Below are 25,538 nucleotides of genomic sequence, written 5' to 3'. Positions count from 1 at the left end.
AGAAAGAAATTAAGGATGTATTTTTGGGTGTACTTAAATTTTAAATAAAATACTTGTTTTATTATTAAAACAATTATGAGAAATCTTCATTAAGATGTATCTTTATTAGCAGTTTACTTATGCCAAAAATTATAGACCAAAAAGCTTAAGATTCCAAAAGCTTAAGAAATTCTTTCTAATGGTCCAGAAAACTTGCTGCTTCTAAGTGATTTATTTTTATTTCCTAGTTGTTATAATCAAGTTTATGTAGCTTTTACTATTGGAAAGTGAAATCTGAAACACCTACACAGACACTATCAGTGACAACTTAGACTGAAAATCAGCAAAACAGAGGTAACAACTCTCAAATACCAAGAAACTTGCCATTCCCTTTATTCCAGATCCCATCTAATTACTTGTGGTTTTAAGCTATGCATTTATAAGTTGGCTAAAGTAACCAGTAAACACTCCTTTGGGGCATATCATTTGTAATACTGATTTATTGGTTTGCTGCCTCCCAGGATAGGTCTGACCCTGAGTTTATAATTAAGCTGCATAATGTGGAAACAGAATGGTGGTTTACTATCTCACTTCATGAAATGGTATGAACATATAAAATGAAATTGTTTGATTAAATGAATTGAGAATGTTGGTTCCACTTATATAGCTTTGAAACATTTTTAGCATCATAACATATGTCTAAAAAGCTCAGTAGCAATAGTTCTCCAAATGACCTAGGAAATAGATATTATACTTCACTGTATATACGTATATTATTTCTCATTTATCTATTAATTCAACTTACAGTCACTGCCTCCTAACTAGGAGTACAATGGTGACCTAGACCAGTGGTCGGCAAACCGTGACTCACGAGCTATATGTGGCTGGCGAGCCGCGGTTTGCTGCTCTGTTGACTAATGAGTTTGCCGACCACTGACCTAGACGGATATGTTTTCTTAAACTTTTAGAGCTTCAAGTTTAGAGGAAGGTAGAGATAAGTATTCACAGTCAATTATAATGTCAGTAAATACTATTAAAGGAAAAGTATAATCTACATAGATTTTAAAGTTATATTTCATTATTTCCCTCCAAATCCCATGGAGTAATCCTATCTAATAAAGAGGGAATATGCTAATTGACCATCACTCCATCACAAAGATGGCTGCACCTACAGCTGAAGCCAAGTTCCCATAAGGAGCCTTAACAAGCAATCGGCAGGGACCTGAGGCTACGCCCTCCCCTGCCCTCGTAGGGCTTGACAAGGGACCTCAGGCTGCGCTGCCCGCCCTGGTGTCAGGCTGGGCAACCTCAGGCCACGCCCTCCACCCTGGTACCAGGCCAGGAAACCTGAGGCCATGCCCTGTGCCCGGTGGGGCTTGACGGGGGACCTCAAGGTGTGCTTCCTGTCCTGGTGCTGAGCTAGGGGACCTCAGGCTGCTCCCTGCACCACAGCGCCAGGCCAGGGGACCTCAGACCGCACCCCCCGCCCAGCGGGGCTTGACGGGGGACCTCAGGCCGTGCCCCCTGCCCCAGTATCGGGCCAGGGGACCTGAGGCCATGCCCCCCACCCAGCAGGGCTTGACAGGGGAGCTCAAAGTGCACCCCCAGTGCTGGGTCGGGGGAACTGAGGCCGCGCCCCCCACCCCAGCACCAGCCCAGGGGACCTGAGGCTGCGCCCCCCTGCCTGGCTGGGCTTGACAGGGGACCTCAGACCGCACCCCTCACCTGGCGGGGTTTGACAGGGGACCTCAGGCCACACCCTTCGCACGGCGGAGCTTGATGGGGGACCTCAAGTTGCGCTTCCCATCCTGGTGCTGGGCTAGGGGACCTCAGGCTGCTCCCCCTGCCCCAGTGCCAGGCTGGGGGACCTCAGGCCGCGCCCCCCACCAGGTGGGGCTTGACAGGGGACTTCAGGCCGCACCCCCCACGCTGGCACCAGGCCAGGGGACCTCAGGCCGCACCCTCCACCCCAGCACCGGGCCAGGGGACCTGAAGCTGCGCCCCGCCCCTCGCCTGGCGGGGCTTGACAGGGGATCTCAGGCCGTGATCCCCACCCAGCGGGGCTTCACAGGGGACCTCAAGGTGCACCCCCAGTGCTGGGACAGGGGAACTCAGGCCACGCCCCCTGCCCAGCGGGGCTTGACGGGGGACCTGAGGCTGCACCCCTCTGCCAGTGGGGCTTGACGGGGGACCTGAAGCTGTGCCCCCCTCCTGGTGCCGGGCCAGGGGACCTGAGGCTGCGCCCCTCCGCCTGGCAAGGCTTGACGGGGGACCTCAGGCCATGTCCCCCACACAGTGGGGCTTGACAGGGGATCTCAGGCCATGTCCCCCACCTGGCAAAGCTTGACAAGGGACCCCAAGGCATGCTCCCCACCCCAGTCTGGGCTGGGGGAACTCAGGCCACGCCCCCCATCCTGGCACCAGGCCAGGGGACCTGAGGCTATGTCCCCTGCCCGGCGGGGCTTGACAAGGGTGGGATTGGCCAGGTCTGGATCTAGCCCAATGGGAGCGGGGACTGGCCGGGTCTGGGTCTCATGCAATTTTGAGGCACATGTGGGTGGGCGGGGACTTGACTCTGGGTCCCGTGGTGCGTCCCAGACTCTGACAGGAGGAAGGTTTTCATATATATTTTACTAATTTTCTTTCATTTCTGACACTTCTATTATAGAGAAAGGGCAAATAGCAGTATTAAATTATTTCCTCTAATTAATCCCCTTTTAATGTGCACAAATTTCGTGCACTGGGCCACTAGTATTCTCATATTTTGTTTCCATCCTTTATTATGAAGCAACTTTGGCTCAGTTTGCAGTCACAGATTTACCCAGAGGAAAATTCTGAAAATCACATATGGGCACAAACACATCTGATTTGTCTAGTGACCTAATTTGTCAAGATGGGGTCAAACTAAGCATAATGAACTGCATGTCATCTCATATAATATATCATGGACAACTTTCTATATCATTCTTTTTATTGCTAGAAAGTATTCTATTATATATCATTATCTAACCATTTCCCTATTGATGAACATTTAGATGGTTTCCAACCTTTCAGTAAGGTACACTGCAGTGTATGTCCACATACACATATCTTCTAGAACTTCCAAATACTTTTGTAGAATAGAGGCTCAGAAGTGGGATTGTTAGTTGCTTAGCCTATATTCCTTAAAGAAAAGAACCTGAGGCAAAGCTTGCAAGCTCAGGAAATCTTAGGAGGTGAAATACCAGGATATGAAGAATGAGAGGTAAAGTAAAGGGAGGTAAGGAAGGTAAGGAGGAAAAGCAAGTAAGTAAAAGACAGCACAGTTACTGAGCTGTCTTCACTGAGCTAGGTCACACAGGATAAATGAGCCACAATGTCTCAGAAGAGGCAACAAAGGAAGAAAGGAAAAGCAATTTCACTGCCAGTTCCCTCCCATTTCCTGCCTTTCCTTGTCAAAGTTTGCCCACCTACCTCCATCCCAACCAGGCTTGCTACCTAACACCTCCAAACAGCTGCTGGAAATAGAGCTTCTACCACACACAACCCATCACATCACCAGCCTGGAAGGGATAGGAATCAAAACTTTCATGAATCTACTCAGTTGGGAGGCCCTGCTGAAGCTGGTCCTCAAAGGAGGCTAAATGTGTAGGTGGTTTCAGAAGGCAAAGAAAACATCTCCTACACGACGGCTATCAATTCACACTCCAATCAAAGTACATGCCTGTGATTTCCTCATGCTTTGCCAGCAGCCTATTAAGTCAACCTATCAGCTGAAAAGAAAGTATACACTATTCTATCTTACATTTCTTGATTAGTAGTGAGATTCTGCATCTTTCACTAGTCATTGGCATTTGTATTTGTATTTCTTCTGGGCTTGGCTTATTCTTATAAACTTCAGGTGTAATTTCTCACCCTTCCATTAGGAGTTTTAATTAATTAAACTACAGGATTCTGTTACTTTTAGGTCTGCCCTATTTCCTAAAGCAGTGGTCGGCAAACTGCGGCTCACGAGCCGCGGTTTGCCGCTCTGTTGACTAATGAGTTTGACGACCACTGGGATAGGGGCTTAATCACAAGGAACAACAATAGCCTGTAATTATTGGAATCGAGAGTCTAGGTCAGTGGTTGGCAAACTCATTAGTCAACGGAGCAGCAAACCGCAGCTTGCGAGTCGTATGTGGCTCGCGAGCCGCAGTTTGCCGACCATTGTCCTAAAGTTACTTCAAGTTACCTATGAGTCAATATACTTAAACTATTAGTGAGCTTAAATACAGCATCATAAAATCTTCACTGGTTATTCTGTCTGCAACTATAACAGAAAAGGATAAGGCAAGAACATGACAATTTCCTTATACCTGGTTTCCATCATTATATTTCACACAATTAGGGAAACTTCGGCATATGAAAAAAGTTGGCATTTCCATCCAAAATGCTTCAGTATCGGTCAGAACACTGACCCCTGTCTCCAAGCCAATCTAGCCTCACTGCCAGTGTCCAGTTTAAATTGTCTCTTACCGTAAGATAACCATCTCCAACCAAAGAGCATATATGCATAACCCATGGACATAGACAATAGTGTGGGGAATGTATGGGGTGGGTCAGGGGCTAGGTGGAGGGGGAAAGGGAGTCATCCGCAATGCTGTCATAAATCTACACTAATAAAAGAGAAACATGCAGATCCGAACCAAGATGGCAGCATAGGTAAACACCTAAACTGCTGCCTCGCACAACAATTTCAAAACTACAACTAAAAGACAAAATGTCTATCACCCAGAACCACAGAAAAGCTGGCTGAGTCGAAGTTCTACAACTAGAAGGAAAGAGAAAAGAGCATTGAGACGTGCACAAGCGCTAAAAAGCTGAGGTATGGAGGCAGGTGAATCAGGCTGGTGGCAGGTGACTGGGTGTGCTGCTTTTTTCAACCTGAAGGGAGACAAGCTCTCGATTACTCTGAACTCCAGTCTCTGGGGAGACGCTGGGGACCCAAACTCCTACGGGGAGAAGCTGGACTGTCTGCCATCAGGTCGGAAAATGAGGGTGGCTTTCTTGCAGAGTTGCGCAGCAGCAATCATTGTTTACTGCGCTGGAGCGCGGGACGTGGGGACTTGGAAACACGGAGATGCAGAGATGGCTGACTGGCAGCCATCACTGTTTGCCACGCCCTAGCCTAGTGACTCCCTGAGACCCCGCCCCGTACAATCTACAAACCCACCCAAGCTCCACGCAGCGGCTTTTGCATATAAATGGTCTGCCCTATCGCAGCTTAACCTAACAAACTGCAGCTCTGGTCAGACAGCTCCAAAACCTCCAAACCCCAAGCAAAGAGGAGAAAACTGTAGTTCTCGCTGTAGCTCCTGCTGGGTGGCCTCAGACAGTAGCTGACCTGCACCCCATTGAAGATCCAGAAGCTAGTGTATCTAGTGGTCAGTGTGAGACGACACCAGATTTCAACTCCTCACATCCATAAGTGACACATTCAAGAGGCAGACTCAGTGAGCACCAAAGCCCCACTGAAGCAAGTCCTGCCCCATAAGTGTGTCTCCAGCACAGCAGTTCTTCCATTATAGACACAGCGGATCCTCACAGCCTATTGGCCTGGAGGTCAATTCCTCCCAGTGTACCAACAGCAATCAAGGCTTAACTACACCAAGACTTTGCACTCAGCCCACAAAGTGGTGCACCAAGACTGTCCACCTCAGGTGATAGGCTGAACCACTGGTCACCTACCACAGAAAACCACTCCATCAACACAGGGAAGCAGCAAAATGCAGAGACAAAGAAATACATCACGAATGAAAGAAATGGAGGAAAGCAAACTACTGGACATAGAATTCAAAACCACATTTATAAGGTTACTCAATCTTCTAAAAACTGCCGAGAAACTTGATGAGACCTCTGAGGAGCTTAGTGAGACCTTCAAGGACCTTAATGAGAATGCCAAAAATATGGAAAAGGACCAGTCAGAAATTAAGCATACACTGTCTGAAATAAAGATATACAGAAATTCAACTGTAGATCAAAGGACCCCAAGAATCAAACCAAAGATCTGAAATATGAGGAAACAAAAAACACCCAACCAGAAAAACAAAAAGAAAAAAGAATCCAAAAATATGAAGATAGTGTAAGGAGCCTCTGGGACAACTTTAAGCGTACCAACATCAGTATTATTGGGGTGCCAGAAGAAGAGAGAGAGCAAAATATTGAAAACCTATTAGAAGAAATAATGACGGAAAATTTCCCCTACCTGGTGAAAGAAATAGATTTACAAGTCCAGGAAGCGCAGAGAACCCCAAACAAGAGGAATCCAAAGAGGACCACACCAAAACACATCATAATCAAAATGCCAAGGGCAAAAGACAAAGAGAGAACCTTAAAAGCAGCAAGAGAAAAACAGTTAGTTACCTACAAGGGAGTACCCATACGGCTGTCAGCTGATTTCTCAACAGAAACTACGCAGGCCAGATGGGAGTGGCAAGACATATTCAAAGTGATGAACAGCAAGAACCTACAACCAAGATTACTCTACCCAGCAAAGCTATCATTCAGAATTGAAGGTCAGATAAAGAACTTCACAGACAAGAAAAAGCTAAAGGAGTTCATCACCACCAAACCAGGATTATATGAAATGCTGAAGGATATTCTTTAAGAAGAGGAGGAGGAAGAAGAAAAAGGTAAAGATAAAAATTATGAACAACAAAATGACAACAAATACATACCTACCAACAAGTGAATCTAAAAATCAAGTGAATAAAAAATCTGAGGAACAGAATAAACTGGCGAATATAATAGAATCAGGGACATAGAAAAGGAGCGGACTGACAAATCTCAGGGGGAAGGAGGTGTGAGGGGTGCGGGAAGAGATTGGACAAAAATCTTACACCTATGGATGAAGACAGTGGCGGGAGGTTAAGGGCATGGTGTGGGGTGGGGAATCAGGTGAAGGAGAGCTATGAGGGGGGAATAAAAGAGGAACACCTGTAATAATCTGGACAATAAAGATTTACTTAAAAAAAATAAAATAAAAGAGAAACATGCAAACTGACCATCACTCTGCTACACCCACCAGCCAATTAGGAGGGGATATGCAGATTAGAAGGACAAAGATGGCGGCCACCCAGCTGCTCCAGGCGCGGAGTGGCCGGGCAGGGCCGGAAGCCTGCTAGAGAGGGAGGGTGGGGGGCGAAGGGATCTACAGGAGCAGCACTCCGGCAGCAGCGAAGATGAAGACTGCAGACTCCGGAGCCTGCAGCGAAGACGGTAGACTCCGGCCGGAGCGAAGGCCTGGGTCCCGGGTGCCGGAGGAAAACTGGTGCTGGAAGCCAAGGGACGGAAGGCCTATTGCACGAATCTCTTCATGCAATGGGCCTCTAGTAAATAAATAAATAGCAATCTCCAACACAGAACCTTTCCATACAAGGACAGGCACCTAGAAAGTCAACCCCAAATCTGTTATAAAAATCTTTTTCTTATGCTCTTTTTTTCCTTTCAATTACCCTGAGCATGTGTTTTTTAAAATTTGGTATTTTAATTGTACCCAAGAGTCAACCTACTCTCTCTTTTTCACCTCTGCCATACTCTAAATACTGAAAGACCAATAAACATATAGTAGCTCTAACTGTAAAGCTGCAAAGTTACTAATATTTTTGGTTTCAAATTATAAATTGTGTCAAATAGCTGAGAGTCTTACTTCACATGCATTGTGATGGGAATAACTGCATTGCGTCCACAAGAGGATTACTCTACAGACAGACTGAAAACATTGTAGCATTCAGTGTTTCAAACACAAACCTTTGTAATATATTTCTTTTAAATGAACATATTTATTTTCAACTTGGTTAACAAAATCTAATTCATACAGCTGACAGATTCGATATATATGGAGAAAAACTGTATTTTCCAACACTAAATTAAAGGAATATGACTTAAGACTTAACTAAATCAGTTCTTTATGATTCAGGGTTTGCAGCCACAAAAAAGGAAATATATTAACTTTTCCCTCTGAATAATTTCTCTATAATTTCAACCTAGTCATTTATCCAACACAGTCTACCATGTGCTATGTTATCACTCACTAACTTCCCCAGTTACACTAACATTATATCCCATTTATTTTTGGTAGCATATTAATAAAATTCTTGCCCCTGTTAAATATTATAGTTGGTATAATAAAAATAACTTACTGGCATTACACTCTATAGTTTACAAACTCTTCTCTATATATATAACCTCAGTGAATTATAATCTTCCTTAACAACTTTAAAATATGACAATACACTACAAATTTCTAAAAGCAAATTATATCAAATATTATAAATAGGATTCTAATAATAAAAGACCAAAAGAAGTATAAAGAAATTAACCTGCCATTGCCTTCTTACCTTGCTCCAAAACAACTCACATTTGCACTGTTGGTTCATTTTCCTAATTTAAGCTTTTAGAAAAATACATACTAAATTGCCCTACATTGTATTTCAATCAATTGCCTAAGCTGAGGCTACGATGTCATAAATAAAGTACCTGATCATAAATTTCTCAAAGGACATAAAATCAAAGACACCCAACACCTACAAATTAAATGCAAAAAAACACACAAACTAAACAATAAAAAGGAGTTATGTTATGAAATTTAAGTTGATCAGTAAGTTAACCAATCTATTTTGAACAGACTTAGTCTTTATTCTCTATACTGATATTAAGATTATAACAATGCACCAAAATCATCTTGGTTTAGTCTTTTCATTTTATGTTTTCTTATAAATTATGGAGCTATGGGGGAAAAGTCAATCACCTTTCAGATGTTTGACTGCAAAAGCACTACTTAGAATAGCAATGATATGAGTTATTTAAATACAGGCCTCTGCATGAAATGAGGGCTATCTATAAAACACACTTATTCGAGGTTATATATTACATTTCAAATACCTAGAAATTCTCAAGCCTCCATGATTCTATATTTACACAGTTGACGAGGAACTCCAATACACAGGAAAAAGAGAAAGTGGCGTAGAAAAGTGAGCAGCATAGCATTTACTATTTTCATACAAACAAATGCTTTATCCAAAGCATCTTATAACATCCAGGCATTAAAAGGCCACTCTGCTTGTGCTTACTATAAAAATTTTTTTAAAAGACTATGTAAAGTAATGGTGAATAGAATTTTAAAGTATGTGATTGAAATGACATTTAAACCAAATGCCATTGTGTGGAGGTGGGTTAAAATACTTAACCATTTTGTGGTTAAAATAAACCCATTTCTTAAAAATGTGTTATTTGAATAGAAGTATATTCTAAGTTTTCCAAAATTTTAGAGCATTTTGCATTAACCTGTGAAAATAACTTAATAGAAACTTGCAACTGCTGTCTTGTTCACTTTGCAACTGTGTATTTTCTTGAGCCTAAATTATTTAAATAATCTAAAATTAATCTGTCATCGTGGAAAAAAGGAGATAAGTGACTTCACTCTTTTCCAACAAGCATTAGGTAGTGAAAAGACTACAGCACAAAAATGAAAACAAATTATTAAAAATACATGGTTTTTAGCCTTAGTAGAGGTTAATACCAATGTGTTTCATTAAAAACCTCTTAAAGATGCACACATACAGAGACACATACGCACTCTCAAACACAGAAACCTGTTTACATTTCTTATTCTAAAGTTATGCTTTTCATGATATTATTTCTGATGTGCTGAAACTTTAGGAACTTAAACATACACGTACCAAGGCCTGACCTGAGGGGGTTCCAAGGACAGTGTCAAACAGTTCTTTAAGTTAACATATCCTATAACATAACATATTTACATACCAAATATGTTAATTCTTCCATTACTTCATTACTCAGAGTTGATTTACATGCTTAGATGACACCTGGCAAAAAGCTAGACTGTGAAAAAATGCTGCTGCACACCTTAACGATAGACAAGAACAACGCAGAGTAGCTGAAAATGACAAAACAGCATCAGGACTTAGGGAAGTCAGCTGAAGCATCCCATCAGGCATCCCTGGAAACACCAGGTAAGACCAAAGGAGGTTAGTTGTTGGTCTAAAGGAAAACAATCCCAATTTAAAATTTTTTGGAAGATACCACAAACACAAAGGTATAGGTGTGTGTGTGTATGTATCACCAATAATAATTTTTGAAAATCATAAAATCTTCTAATTCAGTAGTTTTTTAAGTCATAGCCCAATAACAATAATGATACTGCATGATTTCATTATTTTACATTGATCAGCAGAAATGCTAGAGAAAAGAAGTAAAACTTAAGTGATTTGGACTGGGAAAATCACATTCAAAGTTCATAAATTCTTTAAAAATTTCAGATGACATATAATTAATCATTATTATTATAAGATTTCAGCAGGATTACAGCATTACTTTATGCTAAGTAATGCAACCTGAAAGGCTCAATAAATCTTAGCTCAAGTGAATCTCAAAGGACAAATTAACATAGTCACCTCTAGTTTTACAACACAAATAGATCTAAAAAGAAAACAAAGACTATAGCACTTGGAAATCTAGAAATCTAGTGCAGTACTGAGTAAAGAACAAAAATATAGAGTAATCCCACAGAATAAAACATAAGAGAAATGCTCCATGGACTATAAAAATCAACATGTAGAAAGGACACAAGGATTAAAATAGTAATAAAAATTATTTAGTCAACTATTGTACAAAATACTAGACATTTAAAAATTCAATCTCTCAACATATAAAACTTTTGTAAATGATACAAATTTGGGAGATAGGGAGATCAAACTTAAAACTTATCTATCTAGGTTTATAATAAAAAATTGTAATATCCCAAAATGTTAAAAATTTTAAAAACTTTAAAATGGTGATATACTAAATTGTCCAAACATTTTTTGGTAAAGTACACAATAGAGATAGGATTATTTGAGATGCAATGTTAATACCAAATGCAGGCACAACTTTGCTATTTTTTAGGTTTTAAATGTTATTTAATTTCTTAATAACACCATCAAACTATTGATATTAGATGCTAAATAATAGTAGGTAGTATGAAGGACATTTAAAAATACACACAACATGTATACATGTACATGACAAATTAATACACCATCACCACCAAAACAGAAGCTTTGGATTTACCTGATTAAAATATTTCTTATAATCTTATACTTGCATTAAAAGGTTAATTAATGTCTATATTGATATGTTTATATGTACATATACAGTTATACATAATAAAATTAAAATTCTGAAATTATATTACTCCATGTTAAGATTTCTCACTGTAAATCTCCACTTAAATGTAATATTTCCAAATACTTCCAAAGACTGTAAATTCTCACCAAAATATTATGCAGACTTTTGTTTCAGAATAAAGAAAAAGACCACTTTGCTAATATTTTACAATTTCTAAGCCTATATAATAAAGCAGTAATATGCAAATTGACCCTCACACCCTCACAAGATGGCTGCTTATGACCAGGCCAGCAGGGGGGTTAGTGAGAGATGACCAAATGACTGAAAAATCAGGCTGCATGGGGTGACCAGGCCGGCAGGGGAGTTAGTGAAGGACGACCAAACAACTGAATAGCAGGCTGCGTGGGGCGACCAGGCCAGCAGAGGGGTTAGTGAGGGACAACCAAACAACTGAATAGCAGGCTGCATGGGGCGACCAGGCTGGCGGAGAGGGGGGGGAAGTTAGGGGCGAGCAGGCCAGCAGAGGGAGGCAGTTGGGGGCAACCAGGCCACCGGGGGGGCAGTAAGGTGTGACCAGGCCAGCGGGGAGGGGGGCAGTTAGGGGTGACCAGGCCGGCAGGGAGGAGCAGTTAGAGGCGATCAGGCCGGCACGCAGAGGCAGTTAGGAGCAACCAGGCAGGCAGGCAGGCAGGCAGGTGAGGGATTAGGAGCCAGCGGTCCAGGATTGTGAGAGGGATGTCTGACTGCTGGTTTAGGCCCGATCCCCAGGATCGGGCCTAAACTGGCAGTCGGACATCCCCCAAGGGGTCCCGGATTGGAGAGGCTGCAGGCTGGGCTGAGGGGACCCTGCACCCCCCAAGCACAAATTTCGTGCATCGGGCTTCTAGTTTATTAGTAATTCCATTAATATGAACTTATATCCAGTGAGAAATACAAGAATACTATGTTGTCAAGGAAGAATACAAAGCTATAAAGCCATTTTGAAACAAATCTGATGTATATTTCTCTTTAAAAAGTTATGAAATGGGAAGTATATTAGGCTGGCTTAAATACAGTGAAATCTATACTTACTTTTAAAAGTGTAGGTAGTACTAGAAAAGAGTATCAGCCTCCAATACATTAGGGTCAAACATTTGATGAATATTTAAGAAAAAGGCAGAAATAAAACAATACATCAATGAAAACATTTTGAGCAATGTGGGGTGGTGAAAATGCATGTCTCTTAGACAAGCTCAGGTCTGACCTCTTGTTTTTGTATATTCTAGCTATGGGTTGGTTACTTAACCTTTGGGTTAAAATACCCTCTCTGAGCCTTAATTTCCTCGTCTACAAGAGGGGAATAATAATACCTACCTACAAGATTATTAAAGAACTAATGAGACTAAGAACACCTTTTACTCCGTGTCGTTTGTGCGTGCGTGCGTGCGTGTGTATAAAAGATAAAATTTACCTTTTATAAAAAAGAATTTGTATATTCTTTTTTTGGTATATTTTAGAATAGAAATGAAGTATATTAGATTAGATTTTCAGGCCCTACATTTAAAATGGTCCAGTGTTATAGCTGTTACATGATAAAATGCTATAACAAAACCTAATTATATGTTTAAAAGAGTAAGTAGGACACTTTTTTTTCTTCTTTAATATATTTTTATTGATTTCAGAGAGGAAGGGAGAGGGAAAGAGAGATAGAAACATCAATGATGAGAGAGAATCATTGATTGGCTGCCTCCTGCACAACCCCCACTGGGGATCGAGCCCGTAACCCATGCATATGCTCTGACAGGGAATTGAACTGATTACCTCTTGGTTGCTGGGTAGACACTCAACCACTGAGTCACGCTCAGCATGGCGGGACACATTTTGATGAAAAAAAAAAAAAAAATCTTTCCTAAGAAACACTGCCCTCTATAGACAATTCAATTTACTAAGAGTTTCACCAAATTTTTTTGAAATATATGAAATGTTTAATCTGAAGAGAAACTATAAAACTGGAAGATGACAACACTTATTATGTCTTAGATAATGCTAGAAGAAACATCAAAACTAACACCTATCATATTTCAGAATCTGGTTCCAGCACAACCTAATCCCACTATCAATGAAAACATGTTTATTCCGAACTAACTTTATATGAGATTTTTGGTGCAAAACTATGGTGTTATTTTAAAGACAAAATGTGAGCCCTAAAAACATTCACAAGTTTTGCTAAGTTATGCCACTAAGTTATTTTTTTTTTTAATGAAGAATGAAGTTGTCACTCAAAGTTTTTGCATAAACACACATACAGGCACATACTGCTTCCTTTCATAAAGTGACAAATATAACTAAATAAATAAATAAACGCATGGAAAAATGTGAAAATACTATCTATCAGATGACTATCGATCTGTCAATTCCCCTCTGAAGCTAACAAAACATTACCCATTTTAAAACCACAAATAGGGGCCACTGGATTAAATTGGCAAACACATACATATACACAACCATTCAAAATTCTATAGTTCCATAGTGGCAACCCTCATAAAGTCAGTAGAACCACTTTATGTTTTTACTAATTCATCATGCTTTTCTGTATCAGATATTACTTGTATATGGAAGCTAACACATTTGACCCAAAATGTTTTTTAACTAAAACAAATCCTATATAATAAAGAGCTAATATGCTAATTAGACTGGACAGCAGAACCATCGTCCAGACAACATTTCGGATGAAGCCGGTGCTGCGAGGACTGGCAGAGGCAGCCAGGGCTGCAAGGGCCGAGCCCCTTGCACGAATTTCGTGCATCAGGCCTCTAGTCTGAAATAACCCATTTCAAAAAGATTACTCTTCTGCCTATGGCTTTACTAACATAATCCAATTAGTCTACTCAAATGTGTAATTGCTTCACTTAAAATATATATCCTGTTTTACTGCACAAATAAGAAAGTCTTTAAGATTTCTTTTGTAAAAGAAAATTTTAGTTATACAAGATACCAATTTTCTTTAAATTTTCTAATAAACCTGGATTACCAAATGAAATTTATGTTGCTTATTTTTCTTAACTTTTATGACTTGAATAAAACAAAATATTTTCTCATTTTTAGTTCTCATCTATCATTCCAAGAACAGACATTTTTGGATAGAAAAAATAATGTTCTTTATATTGAGACTATATAGTTATCTTTCATTAAAACATTACATTTTGATTACTTACAGCTAAGAATTTTAAATTTCTAACCTTACTATAATGTGTGTGTATAAAGGAAACAAAAACACAAAATAAACACAATATAAGTGTATTTTATCTTCACAGGAAGTTACAGTAACTTTAAACTGAGAAACACTGCCCTCTATAGACAATTCAATTTACCTAAATCTCAACAATATTAATCCAGACTAGGAATTTTGGATTTTCCTGCCTTGTTTTTGTTCAAAATCCTTCTGCTCCATAAAGATCTTTTTCAAAAACAGATTTATTCTGGAGAACTGTCTATTGTAAATATTCTTCAACCTCTTTTAAAGTATCTCCTTCTCTCTGGCTCACCCAAGATTCCATCTGTATTGAAAATAAGCCACTTATAAGCAATGTTGAAGAGAGGATTGAGTGGGACCAATACAAAATAGGGATAACATGCAGGAGGTATTGCAACATCTAGCCAAGAGATGATGACGTATGAAGATTAAAGTAATAGGGAGGGAAAGAAACCGGTGAATGTAAAATATTTAGAAGGTAAAACTAGTGAGACTTGGTAACTAACTAGGCCACTAAGAAGTAATAAGGAAAGTTCAGGGATTATTCCTAGGTTTCTCACTTGAACTAAATAGGTATATGGCAGTACCATTAAATAAGATAGGGAATAAAAGAGAAGAAAACAGTTGAAAGCAGATGAGGGGAATAAAGAGTTGATAAGTTTTATCTTGAACCTGAGTTTGAAGTCAACCTGCAATACTAATGTAGAAATGCTCAGGAAATATTTAGACATGTTAAACCAAAAGTAAAACAGGCAGAGCCCCTCAAGTTGAATGTAGCCTGTAGATATGGCTCACATTTAAGAACCAAGAGATTTCACATAAAAACTAGATTTCATATCCGATCTGGCACTACTGGGCACTCACAGTAATAAGTGGCTGGAGCTAAAGTTGAATTCCCCTGTTTAAATAGGGCACGCACTCCCCTGTAAGCCACAACTGCTATGACTGTGTACAAACTCCAGCCCACTTCACTCATTTACCTTATCTTAATGGCTTGGTCCCTGTAGGCATTTTACTTTTTAAAAAATATGTTTTTGTGACCCTGGTCTAAAAACTCTGAGCCCTGATCACACAGAAAAAGGTCAGGGCTAAAAAGGAAATTTAGAATCAACATAGGCTGTATTTAAAACCGTAAGAATGGTAGGGAGAAACATCAACACAGGCTAAATCCTTGGGAAAAACAATATTTAATCATGCAGGCTTCTGCTTCATAATATTCTTATCACCTTAAAAGTGGTGAACATTCAAATCTTAATTCAAAATTCACTTTCTCTATGTGTATATATTTTAATCTCTTTTAACCATACATGCTGAATATTCTACTTACTTCTAGGTAGGTCTTTTTTAGAAATTAAAAGCATCCTGCATGTGCTCTATAAATGCTAGCTGAATTAAACAAAGCAATCCCCCTAATACTGAGCATAAGTTATGCCCTGGATCTTGAAGAAACAAGAAAGGAGCCAGGAGATGTTTAGAAATAGGTGATAAAAAAATGCAAAGGGGTTAGTGTTATTTGAAAAGAACATTAGAATAATCTAGGAATTATTTAGTAGGCACCTGTGCCCTATACTATACCTTGTAGGCAGTACGGCCAGGACACAAAAGATGAATCCAACATGGTCTTAGGCTTTGAGAAGCCTATAGGCTACATGTAGTACTAGCAAGTATAAAGGTTACATGAGGTTCTTTCTAAGACGAGAGGTTCAATACATGAAAAAAATGTACCTTAAAGAATAATTCTCTAGCATAAAGCAGCTAGTGAAAAGAAACCCAATTCAACACTAATACCTGATAACTGACAAAAATTAAATCTGAATGATGAGAACAATATCAAAGAAGATCATTTTCTGGGCAAAAAAAAACACCTATCTAATCATTTTTAAAATAGAAATTTCAGAGAGAGAAACCAAGATGGCGGCATAGGTAAGCACCTAACCTGCTGCCTCGCACAACAATTTCAAAACTACAACTAAAAGACAGAACGGACATCATCCAGAACCACAGGAAGGCTGGCTGAGTGGAAATTCTACAACTAGAAGGAAAGAGAAAAGCTCACGGAGAATCAGAGGAGCGGCAAAGGGCTGAGGTACGGAGACATGCCTGCAGAGAGGAAGGGCGGCTGAGTGCCTGGCTGACTTTCTCTGGTGGGAGGGGGAAGAAAGCCCCCGACTGCACTGAACCCCAGTTCCGACTGCACTGAACCCCAGTTCTGGGCGAAACCCCGTGGACCCAGGCTCATAAAGGGGGAGTCTGGACTGTCAGGTAGAGAGAAAGGCACACAGGGACTTGGAGACTCGGGGGAGCCGCGGCGGGCAGGGGTCTGGAGGCGCGCACGCGCGTGCTTGCAGAGAAGACTGAATACGGAGGTTGCCGCAGGCTTTCCCTAGTGGAAGGGAGATGGAAGCTCCTGACTGCACTGAACCCCAGTTCTGACTGCACTGAACTCCAGTTCCGGGCGAGCCCCTGGGGACCCATGCTCTTACAGGGGGAATCTGGACTGTCAGGCGGAAACTCAGGGGAGCCGCGGAAGGCTGAGGTCTGGAGGCGCGCACACAGGGCAGGGCTGACGAAAAGCCAAGACTGTCTGCTCCACCCTGAGACTCTGCCCCATCCAAGCTGAGCACAGAGGCTTTTGCAATTTTGCAAGTCTGATCCTATAAGGCTGTCTCCAGCACCGAACTTCTCCCAGTGTAGACACAGCTGATCCTCACAGCCAACTGGCCTGGAGGTCAATTCCTCCCAGTGATACCAACAACAATCAAGACTTAACTACAACAAGGCTGTACACACAGTCCACAAAGGGGTGCACCAAGAGTGTTCACCTCAGGTTAACTGGGGAGGCCGACCCACTGGGCCATATAGGAAACCTAGCACACATAGCTACCCTACCAACTCAGGGAAGCGGCGAAAATGCGGAGACAAAGAAACAGATCACAAACGAAAGAAATGGAGGAAAACAAATGACTGGATATAGAATTCAAAACCATGGTTATAAGGCTTACAAGAATATCCTAGAAAAGGCCGATAAATTTAGCGAGACCCTTGCCCTAACCGGTTTGGCTCAGTGGATAGAGCGTCGGCTTACAGACTGAAAGGTCCCAGGTTCGATTCCGGTCAATGGCATGTACCTTGGTTGCGGGCACATCTCCAGTAGGAGGTGTGCAGGAGGCAGCTGATCGATGTTTCTCTCTCATCGATGTTTCTGACTCTCTATCCCTCTCCCTTCCTCTCTGTAAAAAAGCAATAAAATATATTTTAAAAGAAATTTAGCGAGACCCTTGAAGATATGAAAAAGGACCAACTAGAAATTAAACATACACTGACTGAAATAAAAAATATTATACAGAGACCCAACAGCAGACTAGAGGAACTCAAGAATCAAGTCAAAGATTTGAAATACAAAGAAGCAAAAAACACTCAACCGGAAAAGCTAAAAGAAAAAAGAATCCAAAAATATGAAGACAGTGTAAGGAGCCTCTGGGACAACTTCAAGCGTACCAACATCAGAATTATGGGGGTGCCAGAAGAAGAGAGAGAGCAAGATACTAAAAATCTATTTGAAGAAATAATGACTGAAAACTTCCCCCACCTGGTGAAAGAAATAGACTTACAAGTCCAGGAAGCGCAGAGAACCCCAAACAAAAGGAATCCAAAGAGGACCACACCAAGACATATCATAATTAAAATGCCAAGAGCAAAAGACAAAGAGAGAATATTAAAAGCAGCATGAGAAAAACAGTTAATTACCTACAAGGGAGCACCCATACGACTGTCAGCTGATTTCTCAACAAAAACTATGTAGGCCAGACGGGAGTGGCAAGAAATATTCAAAGTGATGAATAGCAAGAACCTACAACCAAGATTACTCTACCCAGCAAAGCTATCATTCAGAATGGAAGGTCAGATAAAGAGCTTCACAGATAAGAAAAAGCTAAAGGAGTTCATCACCACCAAACCAGTATTATATGAAATGCTGAAAGGTATTCTTTAAGAAGAGGAAGAAGAAAAAAGTAAAGATAAAAATTATGAACAACAAATACATATCTATCAACAAGTGAACCTAAAAATCAAGTGAATTAAAAATCTGAGGAACAGAATAAACTGGTGAATATAATAGAATCAGGGGCATAGAAAGGGAGTGGACTGATAATTCTCAGGGGGAAAAGGGTATGAGGGGTGCAGGAAGAGACTGGACAAAAAAACGTACACCTATGGATGAGGACAGTGGGGGGGAGGTAAGGGCAGAGGTTGGGGTGGGAACCGGGTGGAGGGGAGCTATGGGGGGAAAAAGGAGAAACAATTGTAATAATCTGAACAATAAAGATTTATTAAATTTAAAAAAATAAATTAAAAAATAAAATAGAAATTTCAAAAGTTATGATTAGCTTTATAGGTAAGTACACTACATGTATGAATTTATCTACTCTGATATTCAATGACTTTTTATAGGTAAAAGATAACCTGACAATGATGAATAGCACAAGTTTTACAAAAAGGCCAGATGGCTACTGGATAGCTAATAACCACTTATTTGGCTATCAGAACAAAAGTGTGAGTTCTCCCATTTATACTATTTATATTCACTAACAATACACAAATACAATATAATGATGCTGGTCTAAGAGTTATCAGATCAGTAAAATGAAGATAAAGTTACTAATAAGATCCCATGTAAATATACAAATTTTAAAGATCTAATGGATTAAAAAAAAAAAAGGGCAAGAGACTAGTGAGAACCAAGGTATTAACAATACTATTGAAACACACAGAAAGCCCTAGAATTCCTGAGAAAATCATTCTTTTTTATAATTAACTTTGCTCCCTCTGGTGGTCACAAGAGGTTTTACAGATATGAGTAGAAATGGAGGTAGAGCATCGATTTTCAACCTTTTTCATCTCATGGCATACATAAACAAATTACTCAAATTCTACGGCACACCAAAAAATATATCATACTTTTTGCTAATCTGACACAAAATAATAGGTATAATTTTGATTCATTTACCAAAAAAAGATAATAGTAATTACCCACTCTTTTGGCCCCAAAGTGACTTGTTAAAAAAGCAGGTGCCTAAGAATTTCTGATACCCAGAATTAACCAATCATACACAAACTTCTACAACATGACAAAGATGCAATTCTATTATATGACTTACTAGAGGCCCAGTGCACGAATTCGTGCACCAGTTAGGTCCCTCGGCCTGGCCTGCGGGATTGGGCTGAAACCGGATCTCCAACATCCCGGAGGGGTCTTGGATTGTGAGAGGGCACAGGCCAGGCCGAGAGACCCCAATGGTGCATGATCGGGGCCAGGGAGGGACCGCAGGAGGGCTCCAGGGCATGTCCAGCCCATCTCACTTAGTCCCGTTCAGCTGGACCCCAGCAGCAAGCTAACCTACCAGTCGGAGCATCTGCCCCCTGGTGGTCAGTGCACATCATAGCAAGCAGATGAGCGGCTTTAGCATATCATTAGCAAATTACACTTTGATTGGTTAAATGGACGACTGGACACTTAGCATATTAGGCTTTTATTATATAGGATATATTTATGGTTCAAGACAGGGCATTCATACCAGATGGCTATTGTTATGTTGGCTGTTACCATTTTTTAATTTTACAATAAAAGGGAAAAGAGGTCCAAGTGCCCCTGACTAGTCAGGTTTTGCATGTTTTAAAAATTCTTGCAGGACACTAGTTGAAAATCGTTGAGGAAGAGGGTAAACAGAAATGAAACTGTAGGAACTACCCAAATTAACCCTCATTTATATGTCAGACAAATGTTCAATTTACAAAAAGCTTTTCTTTAAAAGAAAGCATTTAGAGTTTAGTGTTACAGATGTAGCAATGCAGAATTACAGAAACAGTCACAAGTGGAGAGACAGTTCTAAAAATAGTATATAATAATGTATGGGGCAAGAAACTTTATAAAGTTTCATTTTATACTCTTTCATTCTGTTGGAATTATTCCCATATGCCTATATTACTTTCATTAAAATATTTACTGGACAATGTAGAATACCGTATCTTTTATAACTTTACAATCAGAGTATTTCCCTTGTCATTGACAGTAAAAGCCATAATCCTTATAATAGGCTATTCCATGTGCTCCATCCTACCTCATTTCCTACTTCTCTGCCCCACTGCCCATCATCCTATACCATTCAGTCCACCTTGCAGTTTCCAGAGCACACCAGGCATGAGCCTGCTTGAGTGACTTGCACTGGCTTTTTTCTATATGCAATGCTCTTCCCCAGATAACTGTATGGCTCACTCTTTCACTATCTCAAATGTATGCTCAATGTCATCTTTTCAATGAGCCTTCTTTGACCATCTAATTTAAAACCCCACCTCTTGTACACCCTAACCTTCTCTTTTGCTTTATTTCCATAGCACTAATCACCTTCTAATACATAACACCCACTTACTTATTTAATTGCTCATGCCTAACAGACTACAAGCTCCCTAAGAGCAGGGAAGGTTCTCTTTTGTTCACTGCTGTTTCTCTAGCTCTTAGAGATATAAATCGCACATGCAAGTGTACAATTAATGAATAGAATGAATGAATAAGATCAATAATACCTTAACAAATGACCAAAAAAAAGGACAAAGGCCTCATTTTATATTTGGTTCAATATGAAACATCATATCTCAATAAAGCTGAAGGAGAAAAAGATAAGATGTGGTCTAAGGGGGGGGGGGGGGCTAAATCCAATGACTGGTGTCTACATCAGAGAAAGGAAAGGGAGATTAAATACAGACACACATGGAAAAAGGCCATGTGAAGATAGTGACAGAGATTGGAGTTACACTGCCACAAGCTAAGGAATACCTGAAGTCACCAGAAGCTGGTCAAGGCAAGGAAGGACTCTTCCCTAGAACCCTCAAAGAAAGCCTGGCTCTGCTAGACCTTGATTCCAGAACTGAGAGAGAGTAAATTTCTGTTGTTTTAAACTACAAAGTACCAGTTTGTAATTCTTTCCTATGGCAACTGTAGGAAACTAATACATCTTGAAACATCTTGTGCCAGAAAGAAAATGATCAAAGAATGATGGGGGTATATCAAAAGGACACAGGAGCCATTGTGAAGGGGTTCCTAGAGGCCAAATAGGTAATGGTGGTAATAAATAATAACCCACTGAATAAAATAAAAATCCATGAATACACACTGATATAAATACTACATGAGTGTTGGGAGAAGCAATAAACCATGGACCCTAAGTGTCCCTATGCACTCTTGTTGAGTATGCCAGGCTCTGACCACTCTTTACCTGAGCCATTTCTCAGGATTGTGTGCAGTGAGACACCTCAGGGATGATGTAATGTCTTCCCAACCTCTGACAAAGAACAGGCTTGCTTCCACCTGCTATAAAAGTGAATTCCCAAAGCTCAGTGCTCCTTCCCTAGAGCACAACCCACTGCATATGCAGGAATCTATCTAGGCCCACCTGCGTCATCCTGGGGGATTTGGGGGACTTGAGAAACCAATGCAAACCAAATGAAGCTCATGCAGTTTGCCATGCCATGAATAATAAAGTCCTTTGGCTCAGACCCAAGATGGTCTTGTACCTCTGCCATCATCTAAGAAACAGTAACAGGCTAACTTATTAGCTTGCAAGTAGGATACAATCCTAGACCTTTCACAGTTCTTGACAATGAATAAATAAATAAATGGGGGAGAAGGGAAAGCCCATCCTTATAGTGGGATGGCAAATAGTAAATGTAGAAGAAATGGTGGAGGAGAACATCATTAATGGATATTAAAACTAGTGGGTGAGCCCTAGCTGGTTTGGCTCAGTGGATAGAGCACTGGCTTGCAGACTTGAAGGGTCCTTGGTTCAATTCCAGTCAAGGGCACATGCCCGGGTTGCGGGCTCAATCCCCAGTAGGGGGCGTGCAGGAGGCAGCCAATCAATGATTCTCTCTCATCATTGATGTTTCTCTCCCTCTCCCTTCCTCTCTGAAATTAATTTTATATATATATATATATATATATATATATATATATATATATATATATATATATATGACGAAAACCTAGCGGGTGAAATCTGATTAGGAAAAGGATACTTACATAGTAGTCTCAAAGTTATCTTCCCACAAATTACCTACTAATTACAAAGGGAAAATAGGGACTTTACAGTAGAGAAATCTGGCAGACACCACCTTAGGCAAGTGGTCAAAGTTAACATAACCAACACTGGGACAAAGAGACATCATGTTTCTCTTGGTATAATGTACTGAGAGGGACACAATTCTGTGGTATTCCCCCCTAAAAATGTATGATCTGAATCTAATTATGAAGAAACATCAGACAAACCCAAAATAAGAGACATTCTACAAAATGACTGACCTATACTCTTCAAAAATATCACAAGAAAGAAAAGTTGAGAAACTGCTCTAGATTAAAGGAGATTAAAGAGACAGGACCACTGGAAGATATGCATGATCCTGGATTGTATGATGATTCAGAATTTTAAAAAAAAATTACAAAGGACATCTTTAGATAGATGATAAATTTGAATACGAACTATCAATTTGCCAATAATACCTAATCAATGTTAACATTCCTGACTTTGAGAAAGAACTGTTGTACACTGTTGGTGGGAATGTAAACTGGTATAGCCATGACAGGAAACAGTGTGTAGATTCCTCAGAACATTAAAAACATAGTTCCTGTATGATTCAGCAACACCACTTCTGGGTATATATCTAAAGGAAATGTAATCAGGATCTCAAAGAGATATCTACACTCCCATGTTCATGCAGCATGGTTTGCAACAGCCAAGATATGAAAACAATTTAAGTGTCCATCTATGAATGGATAAGATGAAAAAAAAGTAAATCCTGCCATTACATAACCAAGATCATATATAGACACATATATATATAAAGCTATAGAACAGGGAGCAGAGTGATTAAGAGTGGGGCTCTACATTCACATAAGCATAGACCCAAATTCCAGCACCATCATTTATTAGCTGTCTAATTTAGACAAGGTGCTCAACTTCTCTGTACCTAAATTTCCTCATTTTTAACATACAGACAATAGTTTGTAATTCTTACGATTCTTGTGAAGATTTCAAAGGTGAATACATGTGTAAAGAGCTCAGCACATTTAGCATATGAGTTATTATTTCACTGTTTTTAGAAATGAACATTAAAAGAAAATGAGTCTTTAACCTGAAAGATTATGAACTGAGTATCAAATCTTTTGAGACTGAGGTCATGCTCTGTCCCCTAACAGTAAAAAACGAAGAGAAAAAACTGAGACAAAGGGGACCAGCTCAGAGTGTTTGAACTAAAAATTTTAATGTATATGAAACAAAATTCCCTTTTACAAGTAGATTATGATGTCAAAATATATTTAGAACAATGTATTAAAGAATGCTCTTTATATGAAAGTACCTTTGATTATGCTTGGTATACAAATTAAGTTTATGTTCAATAGGTGAGATTCAGATATTTTTTAAAAGCATCCTTAATGCCTGTCTGGATTTCCATAAGGAAGAACTACCCAAACACATGGACTCTGCAAACATTTGTAAGAGTCATAGTTAACAGAATTTTATTTAGTAATTAAGGTATTGAAGTTAAGAAATCATAAATTCTGTCATTAATTAGGAGTTATAAACTCAAATGTCTACATAGGCCAGGCAATGGAAACAGTCAAGCATAAATAGAGAAGAACTGAGACCACAGTGGCAGGACCTGAAGAGCCCATCTGAAGACATTCAAGTCTTGTTTCTTTTTGTTTTAAACATCGTGCCATATGTGTTTAGGCTGAGCTCAGCTCAGAGAGCACCTGTTTTGACCACTGAATTTCAGGTTTTAAGTTCTTAGGACCGTTACGATATACTAGAGGCCTGGTGCACGAAATTCATGCAAGAGTAGGCCCTCGCAACCCCTGCTGCATCGTGGCTCCGCGCCCCCCCTGCCCCCCGCACTGGTCATTCCGGAAAGTCATCCCAGAAGGTCGTTCTGCCGTCCGGTCTAATTAGCATATTAGCTCTTTATTATACAGGATATTTGTATGCAAACTTGTTCTATAAAAGATATTAATAAAATGATATGTTTCTGAGAATGAATACTCACGTACATCGAAAACATCAGGAAATGTTTCAATGGCACCCAAATCACATTATCAAAGATACCTGTCCCACTCTGAACTCACAGTTACGATATACTTTTACATGTCATAATACATAATCTTTAAGGTTCCTCATAACTCTGACATTTTAAGAATTTGATTAATGGAGCAAAATTCCTTCATACTAGTAATTAATATGTACCCATGAAATAACTTATCAGATACACTGAAAATTGCTGAATTCATTCACTGCTAAAAAGTTTGGCCTAAATATTTCTATTGAAAAGAAATACATTCAATTTGTATTTTTGACATGGTAATGATCCAGCCTTTATCCCACTGAAACACCTGCCAACCATGGCTTTAAAAATTTTAAATAAAGTAGCAACTCCACCTTTAATAAATTCTTTATAGATGTTCTCTAATAAGTATACTAGAAAAGGAGTCTTTTAAGTGAACAATATCCAATGCCCCCAAAGTCCAAAGTAATCTCTGCTTCCACTGGATTCCCTAGCACTTGGATGTTATTGTTTTATACGATTAATCATATTTCGGTATGTTTCATCTTCTATAATATACTTTGAACCACATAAAGGCAGAAGCATGTTATTCATAGTTTATTCCTATCAATAATAATTTTGTACTTGCACAGAAGGGGCTCAAAAAACAAACAAACCCCAAGAGATACCTACCATTTCTTTTTTTTTTTTTTTAATATATTTTACTGATTTTTTACAGAGAGGAAGGGAGAGGGAAAGAGCTAGAAACATTAATGAGAGAGAAACATCGATCAGCTGCCTCTTGCACACCTCCTACTGGGGATGTGCCCGCACCCAAGGTACATGCCCTTGCCTGGAATCGAACCTGGGACCCTTCAGTCCACAGGCTGACGCTCTATCCACTGAGCCAAACCAGTTAGGGCTACCTACCATTTCTTAACAGTGATGAACTAATGTTAAACTCTTTTAAAATTCTGAAATAAATTGAGTTTTTACATGGTTGAAATTATTGTTATGCTTTTTTAAAAGTCTCTACAATTCAGAGATGTTCTCAGTATCAGTAGCTGGTTATATTAATGTTTAAGCAATCGTA

The 25,538-nt window shown here is 39.8% G+C and overlaps 1 protein-coding gene across 1 annotated transcript in view; it reads right to left on the bottom strand.

Moving 5' to 3' along the window:
* The window catches only part of ACBD6 (acyl-CoA binding domain containing 6), a 149,363-nt gene that overhangs the window by 111,585 nt on the left and 12,240 nt on the right, over positions 1-25,538 (bottom strand). The gene's annotated exons all lie outside the window — the stretch shown is intronic.

Source organism: Plecotus auritus (assembly GCF_963455305.1).
Source record: "Plecotus auritus genome assembly, chromosome: 12".
Lineage (NCBI taxonomy): Eukaryota > Metazoa > Chordata > Mammalia > Chiroptera > Vespertilionidae > Plecotus > Plecotus auritus.
Note: the sequence above shows the minus strand (reverse complement) of the source record. Positions and strands in the feature narration are given on the sequence as shown.